The sequence below is a fragment of the Ctenocephalides felis genome, unplaced genomic scaffold, assembly GCF_003426905.1.
Source record: "Ctenocephalides felis isolate EL2017-DRISC unplaced genomic scaffold, ASM342690v1 CF-g0.4_SCAFFOLD_01170, whole genome shotgun sequence".
NCBI lineage: Eukaryota > Metazoa > Arthropoda > Insecta > Siphonaptera > Pulicidae > Ctenocephalides > Ctenocephalides felis.
Window position 1 is genome coordinate 6,042,978 of NW_020537324.1, and position 14,485 is coordinate 6,057,462.

A 14,485-nucleotide genomic window follows, 5' to 3' on the forward strand; every position below is an offset into this window, starting at 1 on the left:
AAAACTTTGATTAAAAATCCGTGGATAGATCTTTGAATATTTCATAAAAATAAAACGGATTTTCTTCTATGAAGTAAGAAGTTATGCTTCTATAATATTTTAAAAATTGCTCTACCATAATACTGTTTTCTTGTCACCTGATTCCATTAATTATTATTAATTTATAACAGGACACAAATTTAATTCAGTATTTAACAAAATATAATTCAGTTTTTATCAAACCAGAAATGCGAATTCAAGGTTGCACAGTTTATCATCGAAACCTGATTTAATGGCGCTGTATTAATAAATTACTTCGAATATTTAACTTATTTGTTGTTTCAACGTGTGTCTGATTAAAATGCATAAAATGAATAAAACACATGTAATCATTTGAGTGATCTTTAATAAATAATATATGAATTATCTAATGTTCACAGTACAAAATTAATAGTAATTTTCGGTTGCAATAGAGATAGAGCGAAATGAAATTTTTTTTATTTATTGCTCAAGAATTTTAGCCAAAAACTAAAAAGTTGGACCTTAAGATATGCTATGCTATAGATTATGCAAAAAAATTACTGTTACTATGATACCAGGCACTGGTTTGTCAATATTTATCTAGATGTTTATATATGGCATAAAAAATGCATTTACATTTTAAATCCACGTGCGGATGAATTAAGTAGTTTAAACGTATAAATATTTATATATTTTTATATGTGTGTCTGTAGTTTCAGATTTTTTGGATTGATATTATTTATTACTTCAGTTTTCAGATTTTTTTAATTAATTTTACTAAGTGGGAGAAAATTTAACTTTCAGTGAGTAAAAAAATGGCTTTGAAAAAGAAAATGGTTTCAATAATTCAAAGGTAAAAAGTGATTTTTTTTACATTTTCGGATAATTTACAAAACAATGTTTATACATTTTCTAAAAAATTGAAATTTGCTAATTGAAGTGAAGTCAAATTTTTGAATATTCTTCAATAGTTCTCTTTGCAAGTGCTTTTGACAAAAAACTAGTGATGTGGTTTATGGATCAATTTTGCAGGTAAATAATGTTCGCTTCTCAATTTCAAAAATACTTTTTTTGTTAAAAAATATACATAATTCATTCCTTTAAGTTTTTAACATTCTGTAATCATCAAATTATCTATTAATCAATATTGCTTTTCAAAAAAATGTTTTGGACGTAAAAACCTGATGATGAAAATGATCTTGTTCCACAACGTTGTAAATAAACATTTACTTATTGCTCTTTATTTATTGAGTTAATAGTTTGGGGAAGAAAACCCAAATCGATTTTTCAGAAAAGTACAGGATGTCTCCTTTTAAAATTAAATTTTTTCATATGAATACACAGATAATATATATCTTGCTGAACTCTGTGTTATTTCAGGCCAACCTTCGAATGATCAATAGTATCAAAAGATGGCACAACAAGTAATATTGCACGTGGTAATATTATACCAATGTTCAATACAATTTAGGAAATTGCACAAAATGTTTGTGCCCGAATCCTTCGATGTCCTTATTTTATTCGGCAATATTAAGGTGCAAAATAATGGATCGATAACATATAAAAGGACATCTCACTGTGTATCAGGTACTTCTGAATATTTATATTTGTTGTTTTAAGGTTTTTCATGTATTTAATTATTAATATTTGTATTAAAATAATTGACAGAATGATGATGCATGAAATATTTCCGACATGAAACTATTGTGCAAAAGGATGCATCGAGTGCCTGAATATATTGCTTTGCAGTTGTACTATAAAATGGTGAGTGCATATTAAAATATTATATTTAAAATGTACATATTTTTCTGAAACTACATATGTTATATTACGGTACCTATAATCAAAAATAAGCTCAATAATAACCTAAACATATTGATTTTATTCTCTTCAATATATTTTACCAATCAACATTTTTTCTATACGATATTTAATTTTTTCTGATGAATCCATTTCATTATTATAAAAATGTGGAATATTTGCATTCACTTTTTTTTCAAAGCACTTGATTTTCTCACGATTGGATCATTTTACCTAATTAGTACTGGTAGAAATAAAATTATTTCCCATACCGGGAATCGAACCCGAGCCTCCTGGGTGAAAGCCAGGTATCCTAGCCACTAGACCATATGGGATTAAGTACTACGAGTAAAGTTGTTTTCAGTGTAGATTTTAATGCTGTGTATAAATTCTGAATTGAAATTGGTCAATTAATTATTTAAAAAATGATTAAAAGGCCATTTTGCAAAAATATGTTCTTTAGCTATTTTTATTAAATGTTTTGAATGAAAAGGGACAACTATCGGGCAAAGAAATACAAGGTCTTATTTACAATTTTAAAGGGATTTACGAAATAATTGACCAAAATTTTTTAACCTATGCGAAATAAATCTTATGAGCACATTTTTTGCAAAAATTTTACAGTATATAATACCATTGATCTGGTAACGCTCTCTTTGATGATAACATTTTATTAAATATAACTTACATATATTTGTTTTAATGTATTTTACGAATGCCTTAATTTTGAAAACATTTCTTCAATCAATAGAAAAGTTAATCTACATTTGTCTTGTAAATATATTTGCCTACCTTTTTTCAACTATCGTAGATTTTTGTAAAATTAAAATCAATAGGTTCAATGTCCGTTTGTTACAAAACTCTAAATTTTCATGCTCCTACCTCAATATAAAAGCATAGTATTAAGCACATTTATAAAAAAGTGTTTATATATATATTTTATGTTTGGTAAATTTTATTTGTGAAATAAAAATCCTATTTAAAACCAAATTTTCGATTATAAATTTTTTTAATGTATTTTACAAATATTCTTTATTGGTAAATTTTGTTTATAAATTAAAAATCCTTAACAACCTCTCTTTGATTAAATATTTTTTTAAAATGTTACTTACAAATTTTTATTTTTGTAAAGTTTGTTTATAAATTAAACATGTTTATTAAAAAACCTAATATAAACCCTCTCTTCGATTATAACATTTTTTTTAAATGTCACTTACAAATTTTCATTTTTATGTATTTTACCCAAACCCTCCGTCGGTCGGATATTTATTCACCTTCGAACGGTCGGAGTGGTCTGGCTGGACCACCATTCATTTTACATGCATTTATGTGGGGTAAATGAGTTTTTGGTGTCTTATATATTAACGATTATTAGTAATAAATATTTATAGTTTTGATTTTTTCTTTTTCTTACCGTCTTTTGCATGTGTTGAGCTTGCTTATAATAAATAAATTATATATTATATTATATAAAAAAATAATAATTTAAAAAGAATATAAAAAATCGTTTCTTTTTTATTATTTTTATTTTTCTGTTTTATATCAATGAAAAACAATATTTATTCTTTTTGGTCTCCTTCGAAATGAATGTGAAATTCAAATGAAAACGAAATGAGGTGCGTCGCTTTGAAATGAGCTGTCAAATTCATAGTTGAAAATATAATTTCACTACAGGTTTTCCAAAAAAAATTTCGAACGCAGTACGAGTAGAAAAATTGTCGATAATGTGCGCATTACTCATCCGATTTTCCATGTTTGCGATGACCAATAAGTTTGGTAGGTTTTCAAGGAACTCTCGCCGTGAAAATACTAACATCCATGTTACAACACATAGCAAAGAATATATAAAATGCAGTTTGAATAGAAAATACCAGAAAAAAGACAAAATAATGGTTTACATATATCAAAAAGCGTATATTTCATACAAAATGTATGGGCGGTCTAGACAGACCACTCCGACCGTTCGAAGTATAAAAAAGTTAATATCCTTATAATTATCCTTCTGTACATTTTTTCATCCTGATTTTTTCATTGATCGACAGCTAATGAAATTTAAGGAAAAGTCAAGAAATTTCAAGTCGATAGGATTACTAGAAGTATTTTTTTTTAATTGAAGTCGAAAAAAGTCTAGCCAGACCACGCCGACCGACGGAGGGTTAATAGTGTGAACATTATTATTTTTATTAGTGCACATGTTGGACTCTACACTTGCCTTGCACGTATGTGCCTACCTTTTCTTAACAATCGTACATTTTTGCAAAACTTAAATCAATATGTTCAATGTCCATTACATACAGGACCCGCATCCTATTCCATACCTATCTTATCTCGCCTGGCAAACACATATCCTTTCACATGCACTTTTCTTCTCCTCACGGTCTTCGACCTCCGCCCCACTCTCGAACGCTTTATCTTTTTCATTTTCCACGTTCATTCATGCATTTTCGCGAGCGTCCGCGACACCCCCCACCGTCACGGGGCAAGCGTTCTCGCTCAGGCCGCGCTCTCGGCCGGCGCTGCCGTCAAGTGCGGAGTTATTGAAATTAATGCGTTTTACATTGCGCCTCCAGTCGTTACAGGCCCAACAACCTATTCCGTCTAGAGGCGTCAGTTGCAATTTGAATTTGAGAGCGGTGTAAATGATATTTTACATCATGGTTGAGATAAATTAAGAGTATTTTGCTGATTTTTTGAACAAGTGCGATAGTGGTGAAAATAATTATGAAGGCTGTCAGTGTTTTGATAGGATTGCTCTGCGTTGTTTGTGGTGAGTTTCTTTTTATACCGAAATAGTTTGTTTCTGAATTTCATCTAGGTTCGGTAAAATGTGGCTTTTTGATTCAGGTGCTTAGGTTGCTTTTTATTAGCTTCCCTAAAAAAATATTTATTTTTTATGTCTGTTTTACATTAATAAAATTAATATTATTATACATTTAGTATTTTATGGATTTGTGAATAGATTTCTCGACGATTTTTTACTTTCTAAACTACGTTAATACCTATTTGTACATGTAAGATCTCATCTTTTGGTTGCAACTTTTTTTTTACTTCATTGAGAATTACTTAATACATTTAAAATATGTAAAAAAATAATCACATTTGTTCTGAGAATAAACAGTAGGTTTTAGGTCATAATAGCATCATTGCATAGAATTTAAATAGCTGTAAGTGGAATTCTGTCTTAAGGCAATTAAAACATCGTGCCTTAAGGCAAATTGCTGGAACTTCCCGTACCGCAGTTTAAAATTCAAGTAATTAAAAATTATCAATAATAATCAATAAAAGTTGAATGATTTGAAACTTTTAATAAAATTTTGAACCATATTATATCATTCTATCTTAAATTATTCATTTTGAAATATTTTGTAAATTCTGAACTTTTTTTTCAAAGCAATCGAATTGCTTTAACTGCATGAAGACGAAATATAGAAGCGCGTGAGCGCCGCCTTGCCGTCTAACGCGTAAACATTGGTACGGAACCCATAGGAATGGAGAAAAAATATACTTATTGTTAAAATCTCTATAAAATATCTGATAATTTGATGTGCATATGTCTAATGATCATTTTTGACCGTCAAATGGCATTTTTTTTCCCTTTTTTTACTAGATCTCCGAACCCGCTAAACCTGCCTTCATAAAAAGTTGATCAGTTCTTCATCTGGTTAATACAAGTTTTAAAATGTTTTTTGAATTATTCAAATCGCTTCATCCGTGTTTCCGAAATCGTTGACGAAAATTTGTATCCGCACACACACACACACAAACATCCATTTTTTCTAAGGTATGCCAAAATATTCAGAAACCTTTGAAACGTAAAGATATATAAAAATTTTCATTTTAGATTTTTTTGCGATTACTATAACTTGTCCTACGGGAAGTTAATAAAATAGGCATAAAGTCATTCCAGCATATTAAACTATATGATTGTTTAAATTGTGAAAGAAATATTACAAATAATAAAAACCAGTAATATAATACTAATAATTAATTGAACAATCTTTCTTTGACTCAGAATTTTATTGTACAATATATACTACCCTGTAAACAATTTTATATTGCCGTTAGGTTGCGGTTATATAAAAATGTTACCTAGTTATATAACGTCAACCTCACCGTCCCTAAGGAATTTTATTACCTGGAGATAACTATTTCCTACCTTGTTAGTTAACTTGTTATATAACATTGTTAGTTGCGGTAATACGGTAATGTACATATGCGATATTTGCAATGCTTTTAATTTATGCGTAATAATTGATTTTTCTCTAAAAAAAAAAGATTTACTCATATTTCATTGTATTTATTATTAAAATTAATATTTTACAATAAACAAAGTAGCAACAAATATTTTTATACTAAATAGAACAGTAACAAATATTTCATAGTAAACAAAATAGCAACAAATATTTATAACAAATAGCAACAAATAATTTGTACTAAAAACAACAGTAACAAATATTTTATAACAAACAAATAGCAACAATATTTTTGAACTAAACGAAACAGTAATAAGTATTTTATAACAAATAAATAACAGCAAATATTTGTTGCTATTGTTTATTATAAACTATTTTGTACTAACAAAACAGTAACAATATTTTATAACAAACAAATAGCCAACAAATATTGAACTGTAGAAACAGTAATATATTGCTGTTTTGTTAGTTCAAAATATTTCTTGCTATTTGTTTGTTATAAAATATTTGTTACTGTTTTGTTTAGTACAAAATATTTGTTACTGTTGTGTTCAGTTCAAATATTTGTTGCTATTTGTTTGTTATGAAATACTTAAGTATTTGTTTGTTGTTATATATTTGTTAAAATACTTATAAGTATTTTATAAGAAACAAATAGCAACAAATATTTTGAACTATAGAAAACAGTATCAAGTATTTTATAACAAATAGCAACAAATATGTTGTACTAAACTACTAGCACCAAATATTTATAAGTATTTTTAACAAATATATAACAAACAAACAAATACTTATTAGTATTTTATAACAAACAAATAGCAACAAATATTTTGAACTGAACAAAACAGTAATAAATATTTTATGACAAACAATTAGCAACACATATTTTATACTAAACAGAACAGTAACAAATATTTTATAACAAACAAAAAGCAACAAATATTTTGAACTAAACAATACGTACAGTAATAAGTATTTTATAACAAATAGCAACAAATATTTTGAACTAAACAATACAGTAATAAGTATTTTATAACAAACAAATAGCAACAAATATTTTATACTAAACAGAACAGTAACAAGTATTTTATAAGAAACAAAATAGCAACAAATATTTTATACTAAAGAGAATAGTAACAAATATTTCATTAAAAAGAATAACAACATTATAATAAAGAAAATAGCAACAAATATTTTATACTATATAAAACAGCAACAAATTTTATAAAGCAATAATAAACTTCATAACAAGACAGTAATAAAAAAACAATATAATAAACAATACAGCAACAAATATTTTAGACGATACATAAAATTTATATCAATTACATTTATTTTTTGTTATTTACACAATGAAAAACAAAATAGTAATCTATTAAACAAAAAAAAATAACATAATAAACTAGAATATTTTAAATGTTAAAAATAACAATATTAAATATGTTATAATAAACAGTAACAAATATTTTTCGAAAACAATAACAAAAATATAAAATTTATATTCATTACAATTATTAATTTCATATTTTCAAATGAAACACAAATTGAATATAAAACTATTTTTAAATGATATTAATTAATAAAAGGATGGAAATAAAAATATCTAGTTTTGGTCTAACTATTAACCTAGCTATCTCGACACACCAATATACAGAAACTTTATTACATAATTCCAAATTAGGATGACAATTTTCAAATACAATTATATTTTTTTGCAAAGAAACAATACAACTATTAGAATTATAGTTGAGCATTATTAAGCTTTGATTTTTTCTTATCGAGATACTTCCAACATCTTCATTTTCAATATTCACAATTTGTCTTAATTCCATCGTAGCCCATATGTACTATTCCACCTTAAAAACAAATGAGAAAGGTTAAAACAGAATTTATAATAGTAATTAGTTAGCAAGAACTATGCCATATACCTTTCATTTATTCCTTGTTTTGCTGTTAAAACCCTCTTGATATTCTTTCATATTAATCACATATGTTATTCGAGGCAATTTAGGATTTAAACCGAGACTTAGAATCCAATCCTAAAAAGAAATTATTACAATAATAAAATATAAACCTCAAAAGCCATTAAAAATTTAAACAGTTATTTACCTTTAGTATCTTGTAGCATTGTCGAAAACTAAATTTTCATATCCAAATAATAAGCTCTAGTTTTTTTTTGAGACATCTCCAAACGCGGGCCTTATAAAAATAATTAGGCTTTTAGCACAGTAACCAACAAATAAATTATACTTACCCTTCATAATATTATATATCAAACAGCACTTCATAGAATTGATTTTGAGGTTATTTCTTATACTCTTTCGATTTCAATGTAGCTGAACAAATTACACATAAGCAAATATGTAAGGTTTACGCCATATGTATGCTATATATTTTTGCATTTTTATTTATACACTTAGCACTCAATATTACAAAATATTTAAAATAAAACAAGACAAAACAACCCAACAAAACATCCCCACATATGACAGAGTATAAAATCAAAATGGCGTACAGCGTACAGGCTACAGGGCGCAATGCACTCTGGGAAACCTGACTCCTGAGTCTTAGTCCCTCTGCCGAAAAAGGAAGACAACCGTTAAACGTTTAAAACGTTTAATCAAATTCAAAAATTTTAATATACTTTTTTGTTATTTTTGTTTGATATTTATAATTTCACGTGTAAATAATATTAGCATTTATTTGAGTTTTCGATTAATTTTATATTTTTCACTTAATATTCCATAATAAAGTCCTCCGTAACACCTGTAAATTTTTATTTTGATATTACTTATAAATATATATCTTTTCTTCCGTATTATTGTTGTTATTAATACAAAATTATAATGTTTCAGAAATCACTTAATATTTATATGATCGTAAGTTTTATAAGTAGTATCAAAATAAAAATTTACAGGTGTTACGGAGGACTTTATTATGGAATATTAAACGAAAAATATAAAATTAATCGAAAACTCAAATAAATGTTAATATTATTTACACGTGAAATTATAAATATCAAAGAAAAATAATAAAAAAATATTATATCTGAATTGAGAATTGAACCCCGGAGCAAAAATTAGAATTCCACGACGATAACCACTCGGCCAATCTGCTGTTAATAACGAATAGCTTGCAAGGTATGCAATACGCGCGCTGCTAAAATGCAAACTTTAATTAATTTTTATATTTAAACCGCTTTTCACAGGCCTCTAATATTTTACCACGGTCAGTTTGGGCATCAAATCTAGCATTGTGCCAAGTTTCATCAAAATCCGAGACGGGCAATGCGTGGATTCTCCTTATAAGTTTTTAAATTTTTTGAAAAAAATAGTTTGTTTTAAGTAAGTAATTGAAGAAGTTGAAATTCTATTTTTTGGAAAACTTAGAAATGTAATTTTTTTTATTTAAAACTTTGAAATTTTTACTATAACGTCCCGTAGTAAGTTATAGTAGTCGCAAAAAAATCGAGAATGAAAATTTTGTCGACGTTTCGGGAACAACATTCGATTCGTATTGATAAGGAGGCGTGCTGATGCAGCCGTTCCGAAGATACGGGGCAAAAAGTGCCCAGGTAACCCAGTTTTTAAGAGAACGAAGGGTCCGAATTTAATAATTCAAGAACCATTCTATGGGTTCCGTAACATCGTTTGTTTGTTTAACAGCAACGCGGCGCTTACGCGCTTCGATATTTCATCTCATAAAAAACATTTTTCTTCTAAAGTTTTTTTTTCAAAAAATTCAATTTTTTTCTAAAATGTAAAATTGTTTAAAAAATCTAATTTTTTCAAAGTTGAAAAAAAATTTTTTTTGAAAAAAAATTAATTTTTGGTACGTGAAGTTCCAGTAATTTGCCTTAACGCACGATGCCATACACCACTAGTTAAATCAATCTAATCGGTTGATATAAAAAATATATATATCCGGAATTTAAAAATTAGATAAATCGGTTTTTCATTAAAATATAAAGTTGTGGAAAATATTTTCTAACAAAACATTGCACATTTATAACATTAGGTAACAAATGTATATAACTTTGTAACTCCCGATATACATTGCGCTTACATTACACTTAGTTAACATTTGTTATATAACTTTGTAATTTCAAAATACATTGCGCGTACATTACATTTAGTTAACATTTGTTATATAACTTTGTAACTTCAAAATACATTGCGGGTACATTACATTTAGTTAACACTTGTTATATAACTTTGTAACATAAAAAGTTATATTGCGGCAACAAGTAGTGTTTACTGGGTAATTTTGTCGACCAAATGGATAAACAATTATAAATTTCAAATTTTTGTATTTATGCATATTTTTTGCATTACTTCAAAATATCATGTATTTTGTTTACCTGTTTAATTATAACTTATGTTATAAATATAGGCAGATTCCGATATTCTTATTGAAATAAAGCTTCTAAATACATTATTATCGACTAGCTCTTTTAAGAATGTCTGACATGTTTATTACTATGTAATTTACTTTTTATTTGGTGGTTATTTCATGCCCTATTTTAAATTTATTATTTATAAATACTAATCAAATTTTAAAAAGCTAATGATTTGGGTAAGACTAATTTGAAATATTATTAGTTAGTAATATTGATTAATGAATTTATCTTCAGAAAATTTTGTATCGATTTATAGTTTTTCAATTTTATAAACATCTTCATTTTAATTTTATGTGCTATAATATTATATATTTTATTCAAATATTCTATTATACTTTTGCCTTAAATATAGATGGATTTGTTTTTTTTTTATTAAAACATCTAAATATCTAAAATTTAGATATTTAGATGTTTAGCGAGCTTATTTATAATGATGCATTTAGATTCTAAATGCATCATTATAAATAAGCTCGCTTCGGGGTTTCTTATATGCTCATTACGATATTTATTTTGTTCATTGTACTAATTTGAATTGCTCATAGATAAATCTTAAAACCTCTCCAGAAAGTTACAAGCAACTTCAAATTAAAAAAAAATCAGAGCACAATGCATAGTGTAGTATATCTGATATTTCTGTATATTTATAACATTATTGTATTTTATAACATTATAAAATGTTTCAAATGAGAAGCAGTTTAAAATACTATTGAATTAACAATGAACGGTGTAATTTTTAAAGCTGTTTCTTATTACTGAATTCAGTGCTCCAATAAAAACAATTATTATTCTTAGATCGATTTCTAGGCCGACACGTTTTATAACTCCCTTGCTCGCAATTTCTTATATAAATATATCATTACATTCGATCGTTATTCATTTTCCGAAATGGATAAAGCAATATTTTACAATTTTTACGACGTTAGTTCAAATAATACGTAATGCAGATACTGTACAAGTACAACGTCTTGGCATTATTCTCGTATTCAGGGTAATGGCTAAGAGTGAGGCACAGAAAAGCGTTTGTACCGATAGAGCAACGGTGAGCTTTTCTGTTCGTACCGTGAGTTTATTCCTGAAAAGCCATAAAGTCGACGGGCTCCTTCCGAGTTGAAACACCGTGTAAATGTAATAAGAGAGCTGGATATATCAGATATTGAAATCTGTGTCATAGATAGGTTTTTTTATATATCTCTCTCAAAAATTTAATATATACGCTTAAGTTCTATAGGGTCCGTCAGATAACTTTTTTTTTGAAAATACTATATATAAACTACTGAATATTTTTTCAATTTAATTTTTTTTCATTTGAAAGTGCAATCCTTCTGGTTAATAATCGAAAATAATTTCATTAAAATGGCTGTCTAACTTTTTAATGGCTGTCAAAAATTCTAAATTGCTACCAATAAAAAAAAGGTATATGGCGGACCCTTTACTTCTTCAATCGCGTCTACTTTGTGTGCAGGTGTTCTGCAAATTTGTTTTTCATTTTATTATTTTTAAACAACAAACAGACCTATTCTTATTTGATTTGACTGGCAACTAAGTAAGTGCGGTTTTCAGCTTAGATGCTATCAATTGAATATTTGGGTTTGCTGACGGTAGTCCAAATGTAAAACACCTTTTGTTATCGGGTAGCAGAAAATTCAGCTGCCAATCAGTAAATAGAGTTTTTCTATCGGTTGTGTAGTTTTCGTTTGGCGTTTATTGAAAAATGGAAATTCTTTGTGTTCTTCATGCTGTTCTAACTTCTGAAAAACAGTTTAATTTTTTGCGATTTTCAGATATCTCTAACAGTGAGATGATGTGCATATATATATATATATCAATGCCTCTACAAGCAATTTATACTTAAATTCATATTTAGATCAACATTTTCAATTCTTTTTGATTTTAGTTGTCTAACGTTTTATTACCTTTTTTACTTTTTACTGGGATTTTTTATCTTACACATGAGGGCTTGCATCTGTACATAACCAGTTTTTCGTATACAGAAAAAGCAACCAAAATCATATTCTTCATATTTTCTACTTGCGTATTTCTTGATGGTTTTTTGCATCTATGTCTTGAATACTCTGTTTTATAATAAAATGTATACAACTATTTTATTTTGAGTTCAAATTTTGTACCCGTTTACAACAAAACTTCTAAAACATTTTTGTTCGTTCAATACTTTAAATTATTAAACTTTTTAATAATTTACGTAATTTTGTTTTCACTTGACTTAGTTGAAGTTGTGATTTTTCGAGCGCCTTTGCCAATTTAATGATACAATTCAAGTTATTTTTTATTAAATAAATATATACTGTAAATGCAATAGATAATAAAATCTGTTAACTATAAATACTTACATTAATACATATATATATATATATATATATATATATATATATATCAATATATATATATATGTATACTATACTTAGTTAAGAGCTAAACTTATATTTAGACATTCAGACAAGTTCTTTTCTCCTTATATTTGTTGAAAAATTATAACGCAATTAAATTTATAAAAATCTATACTAAAATTGACAAGTTTAAACATTTGTTTTAGTAATGGTTTTTATTTTTACAAAATGTGCAATTTTCGGTACTTCGGTATTAGTTTTATATTTAAAACGTCTGACTACACAGCAAATAAACACATAGTATTTTGACATTTTTACTACTAATTTGTATGAAGAAAGAATCTTAACATTCCGTTTCCATAACAACGCTATGTTATGGTATATTTTATCGGAGAATTAGTTTCTCAGTTGTCAGTGACCTAAGCAAAGAACTGCCTTTAACGTAAAGATATAGGAAGTTTAATGATGTGCCCTTGATGTGTCTTCAAAAACAGTAAATACTGAGTTTCGATAATTTGATATATGGATTTTTGATATATTTTCCTATTAAGAACAATCCTTTAAATTTTTTCCCAGCTCTCTTTTTAACTGTGCAGTTGACCAATAAACAAACACCGCTTCGCTACTGAGACGAAGTTTTTCAATTTAATCGACTTGATTATTTACCTCCGACTAAAATACATCTCATAATAAAACACGACCATAAAGAATTCATCAAGCACGCATTGCATGTGCATCTAGAGGGAATTGCTTGTTTTTGATTTCGATAATGACCTGAAATCTTATTTGACAGTTTCCGTTGAGAATTTAGGAGATTTGTAATAAAACATATAAACCAAATAAACCAGAGCGACCAGAATAAATGACTAATTGGATAACACCAGGCTGTGTCAACCCGGTGTCAACTATTGAGGTTCATACTATAACAGAATCTAGTTTATATTCTATAAAAACTACTCATACTTTTATTTTAGTCACTAACTTATACTTTATAGAAATTTTAGTCTTATTTTCTGAGTTTTTAAAAAAATTTACTGTTTGATCAATGATTTAAATTCGGTTATTGATAATATCTATGTAAATGTAGTTTTGATCTTGCAAACCTCGTTTTCTTTGCATATCTACATTTAGCATTTGAAAGACTATGATTTATGAGTTGACGTAATTAGTTCAAATAATTAATTTATTTATTGATGTCTGAGTAATAAATTAGCTAAATGAATGATTAAATAATATTTACTGTTTCTTTGGAATGATATTAATATATTAATTGTATAACAAATATAATGAAAAGTGAGGCGATTTCGTAGAATGAAAACGTAGAGGTAATACTAAAAAAAAGTAATTCAATAGATTATTTGTATTAGATTACAAGTATTTTATATACGAACAATATCACTTTTTATTTATTAACCGTAGGGTAAGTTATTGTAATCCAAAAATCGAATTTGAACATTTTTACATTTCCTCGCGTTTTGGGGGTTTCTGAACATTTTGGCATACCTTAGAAAAAATTTATGTGTGTGTGTATGTATGTATGGATACAATTTTTGTCCACGTTTTCGGGCACACGAATCAACCGATTTGAATGGTTCAAAAAACATTCGATTCCTTTTGATAGAGAGATGTGCTGATTAGTTTTTGGCTAAAGTCAGTCTAGCAGTTTTGGAGTTACAGAGCAAAGAGTGCAGAAAATATAAATCGAGTTTTTGAGAGGTCGGAGCATCCGATTCGAATGATCCGAAAAG

General features: G+C 27.1%; 2 long non-coding RNA genes and 1 other non-coding gene across 3 annotated transcripts in view; 1 reads left to right on the plus strand and 2 right to left on the minus strand.

Annotated features, from left to right (window-relative positions):
• The first annotated feature begins 1,472 nt into the window (after positions 1 to 1,472).
• The window catches only part of LOC113368077, a 65,615-nt gene continuing 52,602 nt past the window's right edge, over positions 1,473 to 14,485 (plus strand). Inside the window, exons 1-2 of the long non-coding RNA XR_003366334.1 lie at positions 1,473 to 1,587; positions 1,669 to 1,764. This is a non-coding gene — a long non-coding RNA (uncharacterized LOC113368077). The remainder of the gene's footprint in view (positions 1,588 to 1,668; positions 1,765 to 14,485) is intronic.
• Positions 2,064 to 2,135, minus strand: Trnae-uuc. Its single transcript has one exon. It is a non-coding gene; the product is annotated as a tRNA-Glu (tRNA).
• LOC113368078 lies at positions 7,625 to 8,530 on the minus strand. The gene is made up of 4 exons (XR_003366335.1): positions 8,248 to 8,530; positions 8,103 to 8,192; positions 7,922 to 8,032; positions 7,625 to 7,849 (listed from the first exon to the last, which is right to left on the minus strand). It is a non-coding gene; the product is annotated as an uncharacterized LOC113368078 (long non-coding RNA).